The sequence below is a fragment of the Salmo trutta genome, chromosome 16 (genome assembly GCF_901001165.1).
Source record: "Salmo trutta chromosome 16, fSalTru1.1, whole genome shotgun sequence".
NCBI lineage: Eukaryota > Metazoa > Chordata > Actinopteri > Salmoniformes > Salmonidae > Salmo > Salmo trutta.
This window is the reverse complement of record NC_042972.1, coordinates 20166586-20184118: the sequence shown is the minus strand read 5'-3', so window position 1 is coordinate 20184118 and position 17533 is coordinate 20166586. Positions and strand designations below refer to the sequence as shown.

At 42.0% G+C, this 17533-nt stretch overlaps 1 long non-coding RNA gene across 6 annotated transcripts; it reads left to right on the top strand.

Moving 5' to 3' along the window:
- Nucleotides 1-5993: 5993 nt before the first annotated feature.
- Nucleotides 5994-16475, top strand: LOC115150268 (uncharacterized). Of its 6 annotated transcripts, none has more exons than XR_003867085.1 (5): nt 5994-6167; nt 9992-10191; nt 10308-11823; nt 14173-14327; nt 16183-16475. It is a non-coding gene; the product is annotated as an uncharacterized LOC115150268 (long non-coding RNA). The 6 variants fall into 6 exon arrangements; XR_003867084.1 differs by having other exon boundaries at nt 14729-16475; XR_003867083.1 differs by lacking the exon at nt 16183-16475 and having other exon boundaries at nt 6006-6167; nt 10308-10470; nt 11702-11823; nt 14173-14493.
- The last annotated feature ends 1058 nt before the right edge of the window (nt 16476-17533 follow it).

The window sequence follows — 17533 nt, the reverse complement described above, 5'->3', positions numbered from 1 at the left end:
AAAGGACAAGACCCTAAGCACATAGCCAAAACAACGAAGACAACACTGGAGTGGCTTTGGGACAAGTCTCTAAATGTCCTTCAGTGGCCCATCCAGAGCCTGGACTTAAACCCTATCAAACATCTCTGGAGAGTCCTGAAAATGGCTGTGCAGCAACGCTCCCCATCCAATCTGACAGAGCTTGAGAGGATCTGCAAAGAAGACTGGGAGAAACTCCCCAAATATAGATGTGCCAAGCTTGTAGCGTCATACCCAAGAAGACGTTACAAGCCTTGATGACAGCTTTGCACACTCTTGGCATTCTCTCAGCCAGTTTGATGAGGTAGTCATCTGGAATGCATTTCAAGAAGACTTGAGTAAAGGGTCTGAATACTTATGTAAATGTGAGATATATATATATATATATATATATATATATATTATATATATATTATATATATATAATATATATATATATACTGAGCAGCAGGAGTGGAGCCCCAGACTGGCCAAGGAGGACCCAGAGCCCACTCAGATTAAAGAGGAACAGGAGGAGTTTGGGACCAGTCATGAGGAAGAGCAGCTTCAGAGTCTGATATCAAAGAGTTCATATTCTCTCTTCCCTGTGTGAAAAGTGACTATGATCAGGACCCACCTCAGCCCTCACATCTTCCCCAAACCTAGATTGTGGAGAACGTAGGGGACTTTCTACCAACACACACATCTGAATAAATCAAAACAGAACTTGATGGAGAGGGCTATGGAGTATCAGAACCAAATAGTGAATTGAAGCCCCTTTTCTTCAATAAATTCTGATTGTTCTGCAGCTCATATTGGGAACAGTGAAAGTGACAATGGGATGAACAGTGGAGGACTAATGTCATGGTTACAGCCACTCAAATCAAAGAGAACATGGACAAAGAAAGGATACAGCTCAGTTAAGACCAGGGAAGCCAGTGAGTTGAAAGTTCCATTGAGGGCGGCTCACTCAGGGGAGAGACCACACAGGTGTCCTGTCTGCAGGAAATGCATTGTGAAAAGTAGCATTTTAAAAGCACATCAGAAAATTCACACAAGGGAGAAATTGTGTTGCTGCAATGTATGTGGACAAAGTTTCAGTAAGAAGGGAAACCTGACAGAACATACAGTATGAGAAGTCACACGGGGGAGAAAACAAATTGCTGGTAAGTATGTGGCAAAAGTTTCAGTCAGAAGATAATCCTTACCAGGCATATGATGACACACACAGGGCAGAAAGTGAATTGTTGCAAAGAACGTGGCAAATACTTCAGCCAGAAACATAACCTGATAGTCCATATAAGAACACACACTGGAGAGAAACGATATCAGTGCAGTGAATGTGGCAAATGCTTCAGTCATATTATATGCCTGAAAGAACATATGGTGACTCGCACAGAGGAGAAATACAAAACACAGTGTAAAGAATGCTGTAAATTATTGGCAGATCATAAAATGAGTTATACAGGAGAGACCATATCAGTGTTGTTATTGTGGCAAACAATTCACTCAGTAGAAAAGCCTAAAATATCGTCTTAGTATTCACACAGGTGAGAGACCATATACGTGCCCCATGTCTTGTAAGAACTGAAGGTGAGGATGAACCCAGAGGAAGGAACATGACAGTCCTGCTTAGGGAAAAATCTAACTCTTACTTGTTGGTGGACCTTTTAATACTAAAAAGCTGATGTTCCATTTAAAACAAATTTGAGCATGGCACAAAAGTGGATATAATATGTTTTATAGAACTTAGTAGATATTTCATAAAAAGAATGTTCCACATTTTAAGTGTGTCCCAAAATGTGAGACCTCTCCCCCACTTGGACTATCCCCTGAAGTACTAGTACATTGGTGTTATCAAAATATTTCAAATATGCTTCAGATGCTACTGTAGCACATGGGGATGTGTGAAACTTACTCCTCAGCCTGAAGTATCCCCGCTTACGCCAGTGAATAACTAGCTTTTCGTGTGGCACCGACTGGTCAAATATGCTAGCAAGGCAGGGGTCCTAAGTTCGTGCCAGGTATGGGTCGAATAGGGAGGAAGTTGTACTTGCTGACAACTCATGTCCAGCAGGTGCAACAAACTCTTAGCGTTCCATCGGAAGTAATTCATTGTCAATGGAGCAGTCCACAGTGCCAAGCTGGAGGTGCCGCACTAGGCTGCGGTGCATTCTGTGTACCACATGCATTCAATATTTTCAACTCGTGCTTTACCATGGTACAAACAGAAGTACACACACAGAATCCAACTAGCTAGCTTTTAGCTCATTTGACAAGTGAAGCACATGTGTACCACGTACAGAAAATGCAGGCTAGACATCTGGCAAAACCAAAAAGCATATGCATCTGGTGGACATCGGGCATTATGGCTCTACATGGTCAATCCGACATCTGCAGTGGCTACACAGCATTTACTGCAATGCGGCCTCAAGATAAGTCAGAGCATTCATACTTCTTGTGCTTCGCGGAGCAGAGCTGTTGTGAAGGAAGTTGTCAAGGAAGTGAGTTTGTGTTTAAACATGAGTTCATGCCCCCATCTACCGTCAACCTATCATGTCAATGCGGAGAATTTGGGCGGTACATGGCGATGCGGTACGGAGCTCGATTTGGCCTTCACAAGCCTCTAGAGGCGTCACACCCTCTGCACTGAGCCTCCGGACCACATTTACAAATCAAGTATAAATTCGCATTAAATGTTAGGCAAAGAAAACAGCCAAATATATCCAAATTGGTTTTTAGTAATCACATCGTGGGCCTGTTAAAATACATAAATCATGACAGATTTGACAAATATCCACTTTGTTAGAGCAGATTTGTTGAATGTGCGCCAATCCAACGTCCTTCTATCCCACGCGGTCTGCATTCCATTGACCTCTATACCGCATCTATCCCCATTACCTCCCTGATCGCTTTCCAGGAGTTCAAACTTGCTTTCGTGTTTTTGAAATCCCTACACATGGTATTTTAAAGATGTTGTTTATTTGTGAACTTGTTCTGATATCCTTTCGTCAAAGTTCTCCATATTTGTTATCAAGGAAGTTGTCAAGGAAGTGAGTTTGTGTTGATAAAGGATGTACCGCCCCCACCTACCGTCAACCAATCATGCCAATGCGGAGCTATACAGAGCTATGCGGAGCCGTATGCATTACTAAAAAATGTGGGAGGCGCACAGCAATGTGGTACGGAGCTCGATTTGCTCCGCAAGCCTGCGTAGGCTCCGCAATTGCGTCACACCCTCCGTACGGAGCCTCCGGATTGCATTATAGGATCAAGCATAAATTGGCTTTTATGAAGCAGCGTGACATCCTTTACACTACCTAACACCTGTAGTAGGAGGACAAACACATCCCCAGAAGGTGATTGATATTGGTTGAATACATTGTAAATCTATTGAGGAATAAACATGCACAAGAAGCCCACAATGTTGTGCCTAACAGAGACAATGCATTTTCAGCATATATATAGTTACCTTCTCATTTTGTTCAGAACTATACACAGTAAATTTCAGTGACTGTCTTGTGGCTGTACTAAAATCAGCACATATTTAGTTTCATGCAGAAGGCACCTGGTTGAAATGTTGGAGTGTCACCTCACCAGCTCTAGTCTGCCACCTCACCAGCTCTAGTCTGCCACCTCACCAGCTCTAGTCTGCCACCTCACCAGCTCTAGTCTGCCACCTCACCAGCTCTAGTCTGCCACCTCACCAGCTCTAGTCTGCCACCTCACCAGCTCTAGTCTGCCACCTCACCAGCTCTAGTCTGCCACCTCACCAGCTCTAGTCTGCCACCTCACCAGCTCTAGTCTGCCACCTCACCAGCTCTAGTCTGCCACCTCACCAGCTCTAGTCTGTCACCTCACCAGCTCTAGTCTGCCACCTCACCAGCTCTAGTCTGCCACCTCACCAGCTCTAGTCTGCCACCTCACCAGCTCTAGTCTGCCACCTCTTATGTCTGTGTAGTGGGTTTGACACCACTGCATGGTGTTCTTTCTCATAAACCTGACATTGCCCCAGTCCATGTAATGTCATGCTATGTTGTTGTGAGCATCTTAGAGTGGATTGGTATATCATTCTTCTTGTTAATAAATCTTTCAATTTTTACTTAGTGTAAATCATTATATTTAAATTGTAACATTTGTTATAGAAGGCTATTTTATAGATCAGTTAATACAGGACTCAAATTAGCTCAAAGAAATTGAGTAGTTTCTCAATCTTTATTTATTATTAGACATAATACAGTATACAGTGGTACTACAAAGCAGGATGAGTTAGCCAGCTAACTTTGATAAACAATCAGAAATAACTATTGGTTTTCTGGTTAATTTATAAACCTAAACTTAGATATGCCTTTTTTGGTTGTTGACCATGCCCATTTCAGAATATGATCTGATCACTGATCTTGCTTTGTAGCATACCCCTCTGGTAGAGATGTAGAATATTTCACATTAGCCTACTACATAACTTTCGCTGTGTTTGATAAGCATATTTTTTGGGGACCATAGAGAATGATAGAGGCCTCTAATAGAGAATGATAGATGCCTCTAATAGAGAATGATAGATGCCTCTAATAGAGAATGATAGAGACCTCTAGTGGCCAAAAGACTATGTTAGCGTAGGCAGCGCCATTGAGGGCTTCCGCCATTTTAAAGTAGTCAACTGGGTGGGACTTCCAACTTCATTGGCTGATCCTTTCTCGTAACCATGTTGGAGTCATGTCTAACTGAGTCATCAGGAGGGATCAGTCAATCGCGAAGAAGAAAATGTATCACTGACATAAATATGAGTCCTCTATCTATCTCTATGTTTGGGACACTTGGGGACAGGTGATTGTTTGGTTCAGATGCGGTACATCGTGGAGGTACGAATTCAAAGACTAGGAATAGTTCGCATTGTTTACCTCGGAAGCGGATGCTTGCTGGCCACCATCAGAGACACAATGTTAGCAGCAAAACAATAAACATATGCACTTTCCTTTCCCTCAAAATGTCGAAAATTAAGCTGTTGCAGGTTTTTCTAAATGAGTGATTAACTGCTACATAAAACAGCTTAATCTATAGAGCTCGCCACCTTGAACTTCCTAAAACCAGGGAAATGATTTACCTCTGGTTCGTTCAGCCAATTTTACGGGGAAAATGAAGGGAGAAAGAATCGGGGTTTGGGAAAACGCAGAAAGTTAACAGAGGCTTAAGATATATTGTACAATTGATTATATGAGATATCAGTCAGTTAACATTACCTTTTTGAATTATTAATCCTTAATGTGCTTTTTTAAAATTACATACATGCTTCAAAATTAGCTGATGAAGATGATCTCATAGAACAAAACATATAGCCTTTGATGTCCTAAGCCTGTGTTTACCACATACCTTATTTTCGGCGTTTAACCAAATCCCTACAAAAACTCCATACATTTTCCCATAAGCTTTGTCCAACGAACCATGGCGGAGTTCGTGCATATACAACATTGCCACTGCTCTGTATTGGATAAGCAGTTTCTGCCTATCTACATAGATCATGAAAACTATGCGCACACTTCAATGGGGCAAGTCCGTGAGTTTTGATTCTGGATAACCAGATACCAACAATTACAAGAAACTGCTATGTGGGGAATCGTAAATTACCCGTTTCAGCTAGTTTTTTTCTTGTTCTTGATACCATGTCTTGTTTTGATTGATTTCGGGTCAATGCTAAAATTCGCTAGCTAGCTAACCAACATCTGTGATGATGCATTTGAGAGACAAGTGCTAATTGTGCAAATATATTTGTTTTAAATAAACATTGGAGACAAAATATAGTTTTCATGTTAACAACAATCTAATCCAACCCCCGCAGTTTTGCCCCATAGTTGCGCACGTGTCGGTTTTGTTGCTAAACAACCAACCTGTCTATACCGTACTGTCTTTGGGTTTGCAACCGGAGTATCTACCTCTGGCTGCATCATCCCTGAAAATGTGATGCATCCGGTAGTTGGCAACTCCGTGCTGTTGCTCACAAGCGTATATACCCTGGTTAGAATGTTCACGCCTCTTCTCGCCAATCTTGTCTTCCGGCTTTGCGGACATTTTATTCTCTTTGTTTAGAGCGGTCGAGTTAATCCAATATCTTGTCTGTGTGTGTGTGTGTGTGTTTGTGTGTGTGTGCAGATAATCTTCGATTCTTCTTGATCGTGGTACGTAACAAAATTGTGCACAATAGCTTGTGTAGCGGTGTTTCTTTAATTCGCCTAGTGTCGGCATACATTTTCATAACTACTAAGCGATTGTTGGATAACTTTTGCAGCTGATGTTTTTACTCTACACCAACATCAATTTTGACAGGTAGTTTAGTAGATACAGTAATGTTATGCATTTCAGAAGTGCTAACCTGACTGGATTGCTATGTATTGCAACTGCATCTTCCAAGCTTCGCGGTTGTTGCAGTGTAGTGAAATGCTTCTGCTTCTAGTTCCGACAGTGCAGTAATATCTAACAATTCCACAACTACGTTATACACACATATCTAAAGAATATATACATGTATGGATGAGCGAGCTGCATACATAGGCAAGATGCAATAGATTGTATAAAATACAGTATATACATATGAGATGAGTATTGTAAAATATGTAAACATTATTAAAGTGACATTATTAAAGTGACTAGTGAACCATTTATTAAACTGAGTCTGTATTTAGGCAGCAGTGTTAGTGATGGCTGTTTAACAGTCTGATGGCCATGAGTACTGACCTCGCTTTCTGGATGGTAGCGGGGTGAACAGGCAGTGGCTCGGGTTGTTGATATAGATGGGAGGGCTTGAGTGGAGCTTTAGAGTGGGACTAAAAATAACAGGATGACAAATGTAAAATAGACTGTGTCCATAAAATGTATATAGTATTGTAATGAAACAGGCAGGGAGCAGGTCTCGAACCCTCCACCTTCTAGCCCGAAGTCCAGCGCGCTATCGACTGTGCCCCATAAGCATGCTCGTGCTGCAAAGATGGTTGTCTTTCTGGAAGGTTCTCCCATCGCCACAGAGGAACTCTGTAGCTCTGTCAGGGTGACCATCGGGTTGTTGGTCACCTCCCTGACCAAAGCCCTTCTCCCCCGATTGCTCAGTTTAGCCGGTCAGCCAGCTCTAGGAAGAGTGTTGGTGGTTCCAAACTTCTTTCTTTGAAAGAATTCTGCAGACATTTTTTTGACACAATCCTGTCTCGGAGCTCTACGGACATTTCCTTCGACCTCATGGCATGTTTTTTTGTTTTGTACACTAGGGACTATATGTTGGGATCACTGGTCATGTGTAGGCATATAGGTAGCACAGGTGACCAGGAAGGGTTGGCACAGGTGAGAGGAGAGCACATACAGTTGAAGTCGGAAGTTTACATACACCTTAGCCAAATAGATTTAAACTCAGTTTTTCACAATTCCTGACATTTAATCCTTGTAAAAATTCCCTGTTTTAGGTCAGTAAGGATCACCACTTTATTTTAAGAATGTGAAATGTCAGAATAATAGTAGAGAGAATGATTTATTTCAGCTTTTATTTCTTTCATCACATTCCCAGTGGGTCAGAAGTTTACATACACTCAATTAGTATTTGGTAGCATTGCCTTTAAATTGTTTAACTTGGGTCAAATGTTTTGGGTAGCCTTCCACAAGCTTCCCACAATAAGTTGGGTGAATTTTGACCCATTCCTCCTGACAGAGCTGGTGTAACTGAGTCAGGTTTGTAGGCCCCCTTGCTCACATACGCTTTTTCAGTTCTGCCCACAAATGTTCTATTGGATTGAGGTCACGGCTTTGTGATGGCCACTCCAATACCTTGACTTTGTTGTCCTTAAGCCATTTTGCCACAACTTTGGAAGTATGCTTGGGGTCATTGTCCATTTGGAAGACCCATTTGCGACCAAGCTTTAACTTCCTGACTGATGTCTTGAGATGTTGCTTCAATATATCCACATCATTTTCCTCCCTAATGATGCCATCTATTTTATGAATTGCACCAATCCCTCTTGCAGCAAAGCACCCCCACAACATGATGCTGCCACCCCCATGCTTCACGGTTGGGATGGTGTTCTTTGGCTTGCAAGCCTCCCCTTTTTCCTCCAAACATAACGATGGTCATTATGGCCAAACAGTTCTATTTTTGTTTTATCAGACCAGAGGACATTTCTCCAAAAAGTACGATCTCATGTGCAGTTGCAAACCTTAGTCAGGCTTTTTAATGACGGTTTTGGAGCAGTGGCTTCTTCCTTGCTGAGCGGCTTTTCCGGTTATGTCGATATAGGACTCGTTTTACTGTCGATATAGATACCTTTGTACCTGTTTCCTCCAGCATCTTCACAAGGTCCTTTGCTGTTGTTTTGGGATTGATTTGCATTTTTCGCACCAAAATACGTTCATCTCTAGGAGACAGAACGCGTCTCCTTCCTGAGCGGTGTGATGGCTGCGTGGTCCCATGGTGTTTATACTTGCGTACTATTGTTTGTACAGATGAACATGGTACCTTCAGGCGTTTGGAAATTGCTCCCAAGGATGAACCAGACTTGTGGAGGTCTACAATTTGTTTTTGAGGTCTTGGTTGATTTATTTTAATTTTCCCATAATGTCAAGCAAAGAGGCACTGAGTTTGAAGGTAGGCCTTGAAATACATCCACAGGTACACTCCAATTGACTCAAATCATGTCAATTAGCCTTTCAGAAGCTTCTAAAGCCATGCCATCATTTTCTGGAATTTTCCAAGCTGTTTAAAGGCACAGTCAACTTAGTGTATGTAAACATCTGACCCGCTGGAATTGTGATACAGTGAATTATAAGTGAAATAATCTGTAAACAATTGTTGGAAAAATGACTTGTGTCATGCACACAGTAGATGTCCTAACCGACTTGCCAAAACTATAGTTTGTTAACAAGAAATTTGTGGAGTGGTTGAAAAATGAGTTTTAATGACTCCAACCTAAGTGTATGTAAACCTCCCACTTCAACTGTACAGTTGTTACCGTATCACACATGACTTATAGAATGCTTCTCTTTGCACCTTTTCTATAGGAATATGTATATTGGAGCTATTTATATTTTCTATGCTCAATAAATGGGAACTTCACCCAAAAAGAATAACGTTTGGAAAGGTTTCTTGTGGACGTGTTATGGACAGCTCTCTCCTGTGCCAGTGGCTTTTCATAGGGAATCGCCACTACAGTTACATTAAGGACAGGTTAGAAAGGTGTGTTTAAAAGGAGATTTTGGTAATGTCCTTTATCTGCTTCTCCAAAGTCAGATTTATATGTACATTCAGTTTCACGTTAGGGCCTAAAGATTGTAATTCATATTGACTGCAAGTTACAGTAGCCAGCATTGGCCCAAAATCTTTCTTTGCAGCCTATTCTGTTTGTGGATTGCTTCTTTCCTTCCTTGCTTAGGCTTGCTTGTTTACAACCCAATCCAAGGGCTTTTCTTAGAGCCATTCTCTCTCTTACTTTCTTTCTCTCTCTGTTGATCTATCTCTCTCAATCTAATACTCTGTTTGTCAGCGTGTTTAGTCTGTCTGTGTCTTTAGTGTCTCTGTCGGTCCGTCAGTCTGCTTGCCTGTCTGCCTCCATCTGTCTCTGCCATTCCACCTCAGTCTGTTGTCACTTGTCTGTCTGTTATTCTTCCTGTCCGTCTGCTTGTCTGTCTCTCTGTGACCTGCCTACTCATTCTAATGTAAGTGTTTATATCGTAGCCTATTGTAGATGACATTTAGCTATAGAAAATGCTTATATAATATCAAGAAAGAAGCCCCTCAAGTCATCTTCAAGTGGTGTGATGTTACTGAATTATGACATTGTAACCATACTTCTGTGTTCAGCACCACTTCCCAATCTGATAGCTGGTCGACTAAATGTTTACACCTATCCTAATTTCATAAAAGTAAAATGATAGTAATCTGGTCTTTTACCGTATCATAATTTCTGTTTGCTCATTTTCCCATTTCTTCCACAATTGTAATGCCAATCTTGTTTCTTGTTAATTTCAGATGCCAGGTTCAACATTCAAAAAGTGCTGTGCATGTGGTGGAGACATCAGGGTGGCACGTCGCAAATGTGACTTGTGTGGGGCAGCACAGCAACTGAAAAAAAACTGGAGTCGCAGAAAGATCACTACAATGACAACTGGGCTCGAAACACCCTTAAGGGAAACAATGTTGCCAAGGTTCTTAATACTGCCCATTTACTGGTGAGCAAGCGATAATGACATACTTACTATCCTCCCTATGAATTGTTCAACTGTGTAGGCAAATGTATGTGTACTAACTAGTTGTATGACTGAATTACTGTTTTAAATCGTTTTAGATCCACAAGCTGGAAAAGCTGGGGATGGTCTCTTTGATCCTTGTGGGACGCCCTAACAACCCCTCCATTGGCTGGTCTGATGTTCTGTGTCCTCAGGACTTCAAAGAACAACAGGCCAAAACTGTGGAAGAGATTCAATTGATATTTGACACTGCCATGAAAGGTATAACTTGGACAGATCGATATACTTTATTAGTCCACGCAGATGGAAATTTGTCCTCAGCTTTCATCCAATGCCCCCGATATACATTCAAACACACATTAGGTTGGAGAGGCTGGAGGAGAGAGCAGCCACGGTGCAGGGCCCAATAAGCAGTTTAGGTGGTTAAGTTCCTTGCTTAAGGGAACATTGGCAGTAGGTGGATCCTGAGATATTGATGCCCCCTGGTAGCCTCGAAGTAAGAGAAGCGGGCCAGCTACCAGAGGGTTGAGAAAGAGAAGGAGAGAGAGTCTGTCAGCACAACCTTATCAATATTCTGAATTTGTTTGAGTTCTGTGTTAGGTATCGGTTGGTGTAGTTATGTCCAGCCAGTTCAGAAGAAGTGGTAGTCGGTCCTTAAATCAGAATGGCACAGTAAAGGCATAGCTATCATTTTCTTTAAGAGATTACAGGTACCTTTGTATACCCTCTGCCTAGTTTTTCTTTTTTTTCTTGTAGGTGCATGTGTTTAGGGTATAGTTGTTAGGGGTTTGTCTTAATTGATTGAATTCTACCTTACCTAGTGACTTAAACAGAGTAGTAGTTGTTCATTCTTTAAATAACCACATCATTGAAGGGGCGGTACCTATGGCCGGATGGGAGGAGTGTAGTGTTGATGTCTGATAGGTTGGGTGTGGGAGTCTAGTGATTTCAGAGGCAGTGTTATATTTAAAAAGTTAGTTTCAGTTTGAGACTGTCAGACCCTGATTGTGTAATATAGATAAAGTGGGGTGTAGGCAGGAGGGCTAGGGTGGCAAGGAGAAAGGCTCAGCAGCCCCGCTCATTCAGGAACCTTATCGATGCAGGCACAAAGCTGGAGAGGCCTCTCTTCGTTGACATGAGTAGAGATCGTATCATAGGCTGTTATGGTAGAATGGCATACTGGTCAGACTGGATGAGAGGGCAGAGATGATGTTCTTGCCTTTTTTTGGTTGCCCACTGTATAGCTGGGTTACCACTATTGTTCCTCTCACTGACACTATCCTGTCCAGCCTGTTGTGGTTAGTGAAGGTTAGAGAGTCCCAAAACAGGATGTTATACTGAAGGCCAGGATGGACTCTATGAAGGACTTGTGGAAGGCTTGCAGAATGGATGTGGTGAGCAGGTGGTTGTCTTTTTAAGTTGAAGTATACAAAATAATAACATTGTCATTTTTCTTTGTTATTCCCTGCTTTACATGAAAAAATTACTCAAGAGGTGGCCCCAACCCCAGTCGAAGATTGGCCACCACCCCATTACAACCACACATGTCTCCCACCTCCACCCCTCTGTAGCAGCATAGCTAACGCTGATGTCGGGACCTTGACAAAGTTGACAGTGAGTGATGACCATGAAAACACACAAGACTGATGGCTATAGCTATGTTCAACAAGTATATTATTCTTCTGGCTTTACCTAGCTCTAGCTTTATCTAGCTCAACATCTGCAGTGTTGTAGATGATAACTATCTGATTGGGTGTTTGTTAACTTGCACGAGCTGCATTTAAAGTAGAAGGATTCTGTATCCACAAACCCCTTTCTGATTTAAACCTGCGCGCAAAATGTTTTATGGGTCCATACCTTCTGCTGTGTTTGACTAGCATATATTTGGGACACACTTGGATCCAGGTGGAGATTGTTCTGTTCAGATGCGGTAGGTCTCCAGTAGAGGTCGACCGATTATGATTTTTCGACGCCGATACCGATTATTGGAGGACCCAAAAAAGCCGATACCGATTAATCAGCCGATGTTTTTTTATTTATTTAAAAAAATATATCTATATTTAAAAAACTTTTTTTTTTTTATAAATGTGTATGTATATATAATAATGACAATTACAACAATACTCAATGAACCCTTATTTTAACTTAATATAATACATAAATAAAATCTATTTAGTCTCAAATAAATAATGAAACATGTTCAATTTGGTTTAAATAATGCAAAAACACAGTGTTGTGCCATGTAAAAAAGCTAACGTTTAAGTTCCTTGCTCAGAACATATGAAAGTTGGTGGTTCAATATTCCCAGTTAAGATGTTTTAGGTTCTAGTTATTATAGGAATTATGACGCGTTGACTATTTCTCTCTATACCATTTGTATTTCATATACCTTTGACTATTGGATATTCTAATAGGCACTTCAGTATTGCCAGCCTAATCTCAGGAGTTGATAGGCTTGAAGTCATAAACAGCGCTGTGAATCAAGCATTGCTAAGGGCTACTGGCAAACGCAGTAAAGTTTGAATGAATGCTTACGAGCCTGCTGCTGCCTACCACCGCTCATTCAGACTGCTCTATCAAATATCAAATCATAGACTTAATTATAATATAATAAACACAGAAATACGAGCCTTTGGTCATTAATATGGTCAAATTCGGAAACTATCATTTCGAAAACAAAACGTTTATTCTTTCAGTGAAATACGTAACTGTTCCGTATTTTATCTAACGGGTGGCATCCCTAAGTCTAAATATTGCTGTTACATTGCACAACCTTCAATGTCATGTCATTATTATAAAAAATTCTGGCAAATTAGTTCGCAACGAGCCAGGCGGCCCAAACTGTTGCATATACCCTGACTCTGCGTGCAATGAACGCAAGAGAAGTGACACAATTTCCATAGTTAATATTGCCTGCTAAAATAAATTTATTTTAACAAAATATGCAGGTTTTAAAAAATATACTTCTCGCAGTGCTAGCTGTGCCACCAGAGATTCTGGGTTTGAGTCCAGGCTCTGTCGCAGCCGGCCGCAACCGGGAGGCCCATGGGGCAGCGCACAATTGGCCCAGCATCGTCCGGGTTAGGGAGGGTTTGGCCGGCAGGGATATCTTTGTCTCATCGCGCACTAGCGACTCCTGTGGCGGGCCGGGCGCAGTGCACGGTGACACTGTCGCCAGGTGTATGGTGTTTCCTCCGACACATTGGCGCGGCTGGCTTCCGGGTTGGATGGGCATTGTGTCAAGAAGCAGTGTGGCTTGGTTGGGTTGTGTTTCGGAGGACGCATGGCTCTTGACCTTCACCTCTCCCGAGTCCGTATGGGAGTTGCAGCGATGAGACAAGACTGTAACTACCAATTGGATACCACGAAATTGGGGAGAAAAAAGGGGGTGAAAAATACAAAAACAAAATATATATACTTCTTTGTATTGATTTTAAGAAAGGCATTGATGTTTATAGTAAGGTACATTCGTGCAACGAATGTGCTTTTGTTTGGCGTTTGGCGAATTAGGCTGTGATTCGATGATAAATTAACAGGCACCGCATTGATTATATGCAATGCAGGACAAGCTAGTTAACCTAGTAATATCATCAACCATGTGTAGTTAACTAGTGATTATGTGAAGATTGATTGTTTTTTATAAGATAAGTTTAATGCTAGCTAGCAACTTACCTTGGCTCCTTGCTGCACTCGCATAACAGTTGGTCATCCTGCCACGCAATGTAATCGGCCATAATTGGCATCCAAAAATGCCGATTTAACGATTGTTATGAAAACTTGAAATCGGCCCAAATTAATCGGTCGACCTCTAGTCTACAGCACAGCAGGCGGCGATAACAATTTTTCCCTCGTGCAGGTATGAATTCAAAGACTAGGATACATCTTTGACTAGGAAGCGTTCGCATTGTTTACAATAAACCTATCTACTTTCCCTTTAAAATTTCTAAAATGCAGCTGTTGCAGGTTTTTCTAAACGAGCGATTACCAACAGTGGCTGCCGTGGAAAAAAACGGTATCAGAGTACCAGGAAGAAATTTCCCGTTCAAAGGAGGAGATCGATCGTCTACGAAGGTTGCTGGATTTGGCTTTCAAACCCGACATAAAGTTACATATTGCAGGTTAGTAGTGAGTAGCTATGACCCCGTTATAACAATCTAATTGAACCACTTAGCCAGGCTACTGCCACTAAACTATCGATTCATTCAATTCTTTCGCTGTAACATTAGAACTGTTAAGAACTTATGAAATGGGTTTCCGGTTTAATAAATAGAGAAGAAGCTCGCAGACGAGGCTCCTACGCATTAGTTAATTTAGCCAAATTTTTACTTTGCATTCCACTTTCTTACATATCAGATTTGATTGATGAGTTCGTAAGTTACCGTTTTGATTCAAATGTCTCACAATCTGAGGAGCAGAAGACCTGTAACTAACGTTTCAACCACGATGGCAAGCGGGAATGGTAATGGCGCTGACTCCTGTCCAACTGTTACGGAGTCTCATGTGGTCACACTCCCCACAGATCTTCAGAACTTCCATACGGTTCTGGTATTGGAAATTACAGCTACCATTGCCACTCAGCTCAAAACTGCCGTCGATGCTGCTCTGGCCCCCTTCTCCGCCGTCCTGGATGGTGTCCGAGCCGCTGCGGATGAACAAGGCCACTGACTTGATGGCTTTGAGCATGACCTGGGTGACTACAGTGATCTCATAGTAGACCTTGAGAAAACGGTCGCCCGTCTGAGCTCCGAAAACCAAAAGCTGATTGACAAGACCAATGACCTGGAATCCCGTTCTCGACTTTGCAATCTTCGGATTGTTGGTAACCAGATAAACTTGGAGGGGACTCATGTCAGACTTCTTCGCGGAGGTGCTGGGTCCGGCCATCATTCCATCACCCCCGAAGCTGGACAGAGCCCACCGCATTGGCCCCTCCCCAGCGGGCGAAGACGACAACTCCAAGCCTAGAGTGTTTATCGTTCATTTTCACTACCGTGACAAGGAGCGCATCCTCCAGAGGCAGGGCGGAGGACAGCTACACTTCTGCGGACGCAAGGTGTTCATCTTTCCTGACCTCAGCTCGAGTGTCGCCAAGAAAACCTCTCAACTCCCACAAGGACGCCCAGCGCTGGTTAGACGGTCACTTCTGAGCCGTATCTTGGCTCTATGACCTACTCTTGCCAGGTAGCATGCATAGCCTAGCCTACCCTCCAAGTTGAAGGTATGTTTTGATTTTTATGGCAGGGCCTTTTCCCCCTGTTGCCATTCCTTTTCTACTCTGCAGAAACACTATTGAACTCTGATAAAATTGACTAATATTGTCTTGTGTGGTTATTTAAGCTACATGTTTGGGAGGTCCTTTTTATTTGGCTAGATGGCTAGCGTAGTAATGCATGGCTACAATTCCAGGATTTTGCAGAGCTTTCCTTTTTTTCTTTTTTTCATCTATATACTTACTGAAGGACTTTTCACTACTTTATTACGCCCCATTGATCATTCGTACAGACACTCGGCCCCTTCTCTTTTTTGTAACAGGGTAACATACTGCAGGACACTTATTTGACCATCCTTAAGACACATTGTACGTGTTGCATTGATTGAAGACTCCCTGAGTCAGGACAGTTCTGTTTTACTGTTATGGGGTTTTCTGTCTTTGTTTGGTTATCTGTTGACCTACTTTGCCGTTTTGTGAATGCCTTTTCAAATGTATTTAACTACTCGTGCTATGGAGCCTCTCCGCGTTAAGATAGGAAGATGTTCTGTTTATATGCACTGACGCTGCGCAAACGTCAATCTGCTGTCTCCATTCGCTGGGGAAGGAGACTTTGGGTTTGGGTGGGGTGGGGTGGGGAGGGAGAGGGACCTTTTTGTGTTCCTTTTTATTTATTTATTTTTCTTTGCTTTTTTTCATCAGTTTTCTCTTATCTTTTCAAATACTTGGTCTGGTTTCACACCTTTTTCCTTTTTCTATTTTAGATGGCTAACAGTGCTAATAATAGTACTATTGGAATGGGTCAGGTTTTCCATTCAGACTTGAACTCCAAAGCCAGAGGGGTTGCAATTTCGGTTAGTAAAACAATACATTTCTCTACTACTAATGTTATTTCAGACAGTAATGGGAGATATTTCATCATAACTGGCACCATTTGGCACACACCTGTAGTATTGGTCAATGTATATTGTTAGGTTCTAATTTTTCAGAGTAAATAACTCACAGACACTAGAGAAGCTTAACCAAGTTTAAGTCTTCCCAAAGGGTCGACACAGCTGTATTCAGACAAAGACATGTTTCCACCACTTGTCACGCTCTGACCTAGGAGAGCTGTGTTTTCTCTATTTAGCTAGGCCAGGGTGTGATAGGTGGGTGGGCATTCTATGTTTTGTGTTCTGTTTTGGCCGGGTATGGTTTCCAATCAGAGGCAGGTGTCTATCGTTGTCTCTGATTGGAAGCCATACTTAGGCAGCCTGTTTTTCCTTTGTTTTTTGTGGGTAGTTGTTTTCCGTTTCGTTGTAAGTACCTGACGGAACTGTCTGCTGTCATTTTTTGTTTCATTTGTAATGTGTTCATTTCTCCATTAAACTCAAGATGAACATATTCCACGCTGCACCTTGGTCTACTCATTCTGATGCCTGTGACACCACTACAAGTATAGATACTCCACTTTAGGCACTCCTCCTTCTCTCCAATCCTTACATCTTATGGTTCCACAGGAAGAGGGTAATAGGGAAATGATCCATAATTTCTCCCTTCAGGGGATCTGACCTGACCTCAACCCCTCCTTCGCCTAATCCACAGATGTCCATCTGCTTCCCCTATAGCAATCCTGTGACCTCCTCCCGTCCACCCAACACATTCCACAGCCATCTGTCTTTCTACAGAGACCCATTAACCTCTGACATAAAACCCAGACTCTTTCACTCCTTTATATACCTGAAATTTTTCACGATCGACATAATGGTAGCCTACCTTTTGGGGTTTACATTGGGCATGTGCTATTTTTTCATGGGTCAAGGTCGATTTTTTTAAGCATTTTGAACAAAGAGCTGTTTGGGAGCCAAATGAGCCAGCTCTTTTACGTGAACAGAGCCAAATGAGCCGGCTCATCAAAAAGTCTCCGAATTCCCACCACAAATATCAGTTCAAAATCTAGTTTTGATTTACATCTGGTTATCAACTAATGTGAATTCAACGTGGAATCAACAACAAAAAATGTCTCACTGTCATTGGATTTAGGTAAAAAGTTGGGTGAAAAAAAAAAACGAAATTCCCTATTATCGATGACTTTGCAAATCCCATCAGTTGTCAAATTGATTCAACATCATCACA